The 5921-nt window shown below is 47.6% G+C and overlaps 1 pseudogene; it reads left to right on the forward strand.

Annotated features, from left to right (window-relative positions):
- The first annotated feature begins 3982 nt into the window (after positions 1–3982).
- LOC108296305 lies at positions 3983–5658 on the forward strand (annotated as a pseudogene).
- The last annotated feature ends 263 nt before the right edge of the window (positions 5659–5921 follow it).

The following is a 5921-nucleotide window of genomic DNA, read 5'->3' on the forward strand; positions in this document are numbered from 1 at the left end:
GAGTAGTTTTTGGAAATGTGAATTATGATTTTGGAAACTTCATGCTGATTGTTATTTTTAGGATTGCTTATCACTCTCACCCATGAAGTGGGTAAAGTTGGTCAAGTAGATCTCCTCCTTATCTTTTCACACATGAGTAATTTGGATCTCAGAAAAGCTAAGTGGCTTATCAAAGACTCAGAGCCACTGAGGATGAATCTGTAAAGGCACATCTTATGTCTATGGCTACTTTGTTTTATTTTAAAAACTGCTTTAAACCACTGAGATGAAAATGACAAACTAATCAAAATTATTATTAAATTCTATAAACCCATCTTATGTTCTTTCCTGATGCCAAGTACTAGAGACATAAAGATGAATAAAATGTGGTTTCTCACCTTGTGTAGCTCACTCACTGGTGGAGATGGTGGATCAGGCTAGACATGCAGGTAAATAATTTCAAGATAGTATGATACATCTCACTGTAGAAGTTTATTAAAAAGTATGTGTCCTGGGGGAAAAACCAATTACCAAAATACGATCTTCTGATTGAGGTTGTAAGAAAGGGGGGGGGCCTTAAGCTGTATGGTAGAGGCAGAAAGGGAGTTGTTGAGTAGATTATAATGGGCATCACACAGCGTGCAGAAGTGTGTTAGGGTTAGGGTTAAGGTTTAGGGTTAGGGTTAGATAGATTTTATTCAAAAAACTACAGGGAAAGAGAGACTCCAGTGTAGAGCTAGGCTCAATTCCAAATACAACCAGAACAAGTGGAGATTTTTAGCCAAAAAAACAAAACAGAGGCTTGGGGAACATGGATGGATGGAAAATTGACAAGAGGCGACATCAAATCTGGGAGTATTCTGGCTGCACTGACTTGATGGTATCCTTAGCAGATGCAGGCAGGTAGGCAGTCAGGCATCACCTGGGGGATGGTGGAGGTGAGGAGTTTGATCAGATGTCAGGTATTAGGGGTAAGGAATTCTCTTCTAAACCTTCTTAACAGTACTCCTATTAAAACCCCATTATGCAGGGAAGTACGTGACAGGCCTTGTTGGGTAGAAGGCCCAAGGGAGCATGGTTAAAGTTTGGTCAAGCAAAGAATCTTGATTGGTGTCTTGGCTTGGCTTCTTGGAGTTTTCTGGATCTCTGTTTCAATGTCTTTTGTAATTTTTAGAAAACTTTGAGCCATCATATCTTCAAGTATTCATTCTGACCTATTTCTTTCCTACTTCTGGGCCTCAATCACATGTGTGCTAGTGTGCTTGATAGCACTCAGGCTCTTGGATACTGTTTTTTGTTTGTTTGTTTACATGCTTGTGTTCCATTGTGGGTCATTTTACTGGCCTATCAAATTTCATGGTTTCCTTCCTCAGCCATAGAGTTGACTAATAATCCCACTGAAGAAAATCTTCACATGTTTTGCCATGTTTTCTCATATCCATGATTTCCTTTTTATCTTTTTCACACAACTCCTTTCTCTCTGCTGAAATTCCCCCTGTATTCAGGCATGTTGCCACCTTTTCCACTAGAGCGTATGTTAATGATACATCCATTTATTTATTAGTTTATGTACTTATTTTTTTTAACTATTTACTTGTAAATTTTAATTTATCTGTATCTTTGTCATAAAGAATCTCTCCATTTTTTGGTGTTTGTTGAAAGCTTCTGTAGCCCTCCCTCTTTCCCTCTGCCTAGCGTTTGGGCCTGCTGATAAGAAAGCCCAGGTTTTCCCTCCTCTGGTGCTTGCAGGAGATTCAAGCCATGTAAGCCCTTACTGTGCACAGGAATCTTCACCGGGGGCCATCCCCTACCACCATGAATCCTCAGGACTGTTCCAGCTTTCTCAAGCCAATTTTGGGCCTGCATGGGAGATCTGTCCTGATCTCTCCAGAATGTCTCACTATGTGGGTAAAATAACCCTTTTAACACTCTCCTGTAGTATGTGTTGGCCTCATTAGTTTCAACATGTGAACCAAACTTGGGGTGAGAATCCATCCTCCATAGAGAGTGGCCACGACAAACTGACAGCAAGTTTCAATATTTAAGACATCTCTGAGTGTGGTCCTGTTGATTATTGTGTCTGTTGACAGTGGTGTGTGGGGTGTGTGTGTGTGTGTGTGTGTGTGTGTCTCATCATCTCTGAATGCCAGACATCCTGCCCAGAGCAGCAGAGGCTGAGGCACATGTGATGATGCGCCGCCTTCAGCTTCCCTCCTCTCAGGCCTCTGAGGTGCTGAATTGGTCTGGTCAGAGGTGAGCTGGGCTTGAACTGTGTAGTCCGTGGCGCCCTTCCTGGCAGCATTGGCTTCAGGCGCCTCCAGCGTGACCTTACGTGACCTTGTGTGGCGCCATCTTCAGCCTTCCGGGTGCATCTGCACCCACCAGCGGCCCTGGGGCTTTTTCTCCTCAGCCGACTGTGTCTGGTGGTCTCCTGAGGCTGCGAGTTGAGGGTGGGCAGACTTGGTTCTCCACGCAGCCCCAGTCTGAGAAGCCCGCGTCGCTGGGACGCACAGTCCAGGTTTTCTCAGCGACCTGCCCCTCCTCCCCCCACAGCTCCCCGCTGCCCTTGTGGGTGGTGGGTCCTGCGGGGGACGGAGGGGACCCTGAGGGGTCTGGGTGCAGCCTTTCCTGCGTCTCCTCCGGGAGTGGACGCTTCCCCTTCACCTCTCCCGCCACAGCCCATCTGCCTGCGCCCTGCCGACAGCAGGTCTGCTGCCCCCACTGGGTGGCATGGGCTCCGCAAGCAGGAAAGGCCTGGGTGGGCTCCGCGCCTTTCCTCCAGCCGGGGGCGCCGCGCCTGCACCCGGGAGCGTCCTGGGAGCCGCCCGCCAGTCCGCAGGGCCAGTGGAGCTCCCGCGGCTCCTGCAGGGGACGCGCTTCCGGCGCACACGGCTGGCCCGCCTCTGCAGCCTCAGGGCAGCCCCGCGCGGGGTCCCCCTTTGTCAAACGCTGGACGTGAGTCCTCCTGGGCTTGCGGCGCCCCATCCATCTGTGCTAAACGCCGGAACTGAGCTCTCCCAGGCATGCGGCGCCCCGTCCGTGTGTGATAAACGCCGGAACTGAGCTCTCCCGGGCATGCGGCGCCCCGTCCGTGTGTGCTAAACGCCGGAACTGAGCTCTCCCGGGCATGCGGCACCCCTTCCCTGTGTGATAAACGCTGGATCTGAGCTCTCCCGGGCGTGCGCGCCTCCTCTTCCACGCCTGCTCCACCCGAGCCCGGGCTTCCGCCTGCGCCCTGGTCCTTCTGCGCCTTCCAGGCTGCTCGGCTACCCCGGACTCGGCTCCTCAGCGGCTTCGGAAGAACTACGGTCTGATGGCTTCACAGGCCTTTTTGCTGCTGGGTTGGAGGGAGACCTCCCGGATTCTCCATCCTTGACGGCCTCTGATTTCCACTCCTGCCCCCGTGGAGGCCGTTTCTGGAACAGAGAGGCTGACCAACGCAGTCCTGAGTGCGAGGCTCCGCAGACCACGCGGGCAACTCAGCCTTGTCCCTGGGCCTTCTCACCCTGAGCTGTCCGGTCTGCGACAGAGAAGCATCATCTTTCCCCTTTTCATAACTTGGAAGCTTTGGAGGATCAAGTGATGCGTAAGTTATGAAAAAGTTGCCTGTTAAACTCTTAAGTTTAGCTGTAAGTAAATCATTCTACACATGTTAGTAGTTCCTGTGGTTTTCTTCCACATGGAAAGTAAAAGTCTGGAGAGAATGACTTTTACCAGGAATCCAGATCTCATCCGTCCCTTCAGAAGATGGTTCAGTATTTTAAGCATCTTCCTTTACATTAGTTTATGCATTCATTCCACATACACACTAAAACGTTTCTTGATAAAACACCAATTTGAGGAATTCATGGATCCCTGACTGAAGCTACGAGCCCCTTCTATGAGACCTAAGTGCTTTTTTGAGGAAGGACATCATCAAATAATTAAATCAGTAACAGGCTGGTGTGCTGTGGCTGCTCAGAGGTGAGGCAATGTCTGGGGGTCTCCTGCTGAAGGTAGAGGTATGGTGGAGGTTGCTCTGCAGAAGGAGAAGGAAGGGATGCAGGATGGGACCCTTGGAGATCCAGGGAGGTCTCTGAGATCCTGGGGAGGAGTGGGAGTATACACAGGCAGGCTGTCTGCTGTCTTCAATGGGGATCAGCTTCCTCAGGACTGGACGAGGCCCTGGTGGACTGAGCTATCTGGTGGGCATAGGGAACCAGTCATTCAGAGTAGGAAATTATCCCACTGCTCTAATCTGAGGCTATTACGGAAAATAGAGAGTGAACCATTATAGTTTTGGCAAATATGTGGATTAGCACACAAGAGAGATTCAGCTGCAAAGGTGAGAGTTACCACTGGATCCATGTCCACGTGATCAGGGCTAAGAGCCCTGACTGCCACATGTCCCAGCCCATACTGGCAAGCCTGTGTCCAGGGTGACATGTATTCAGCAGCCAGTGTGGTACAGGCAGCCACTGTATGACATCCCCCCACTGGCCAGGATGTCCTGGCACCCCCACATGCCTGTCTGTCTCATTCTTTTGCACCCCAAAGAACAGAGAGGACCAAAGGTTCCTGACTTAATTACACCATGTCAGAGCTTTCTGGAGGCAGGAGCATCTTCACTGGAGATACATCTTCTAGTGACAAAAACACTGAAATGCCTTCCTGAAAATTCTCATTAAAAAGTAAGGATTCGGGCCACTATTTGACAGCAAAAGTGTCAGGTTCTGGGACAGCTGGAGGCAGTGGTGGTAACCGGAATAGCTTTCCAAAGGGAAGCTGTTTTGCGAACCGTCCTTTCCAGTAGAGATAGCCAGTGTGCTTTGGAACAGTGCCAGACTGGCTTCCTATTGCCCAGGATTTTACTCTTTAGTTAAAAGGGTTGTCGATCGCAAAGACTTTTCAACTACAGGATTATCGAGTTCTGAAGGGCCTCATGTGGCCTCTGCACCTCCAGAAACATGCTTTCAAACAGTGTGGCCTGATGAAACTATGGGACCATTTGCACCTCAACATAGAGGTTCCAGCTTCCTGGGAACATAGGTTTTGATTGTCACCTCAATGGGACTGGTTCACCAAAGAAAGCCTGGTTCATAAAACTGTGTCTGATATTCTAGCAGAAACTTTATCAGGTGAAAGACAAGTTTGTGAAGGCACAATGCGTTAATGAATTTTAGGGTAATGAGGCACCTGTTGAACACAAAATTAACAGCACAGAAACTTACTTTGAAAGTGCCAGAGTAGAGTGTGCAATACAGATATGCCCAGAATTGCTGCAAGAGATTTTGAATCACTGTTTCCAGAAGTTGCTAATAGCAAACTAATGATTCTGACTGTAACACAAAAAACTAAGAGTGATATGATTGGTTAGAATGAAGAAGTAGAATTTGAAAGAGAAGTTCTCTTAGAAAAATTCATCAGTGGTGCCAAGGAAATTTGCTATGCTCTTCAAGCTGAGGGATATCGGGCTGACTTTATTGATCCATCATCTGGTTTGGCATTTTTGGGCCATATACAAACAACACACTTTTTGAAACAGATGAAGGCTACTGACATTTAGGATTCTCTGTCGATGACCTTGGATGCTGTAAAGAGATTTGTCACAGTCTCTGGGGTGCCCATGTAGCTGTGGGAAGTGTCTTCACTAATGCAACACCAGACAGCAGTATTATGAAGAAATCCAGTGGAAATTAGCAGAAATGTCCATTTATTTGCTGCATTATTTGTATGTAATATTTGGGTTGAACTATAAAGACTGAGACTAAAGTTTTTAAAAGAGACTTATTTCTAAGTATTTATTTCAGCATTTATGAATTCACAACATTGGCCAGTGATTGGTGATTTTAAAATTGCAAATGTTCATTATTCATATTATCATTGAATACATGTTGAGCATATCCACATTGTATAGGATGTGGTAATTAGCCTGTAACCAGGGTATGATTTACTATGGTTAT

This window comes from Cebus imitator, unplaced genomic scaffold (assembly GCF_001604975.1).
Source record: "Cebus imitator isolate Cc_AM_T3 unplaced genomic scaffold, Cebus_imitator-1.0 Scaffold703, whole genome shotgun sequence".
Taxonomy (NCBI): domain Eukaryota; kingdom Metazoa; phylum Chordata; class Mammalia; order Primates; family Cebidae; genus Cebus; species Cebus imitator.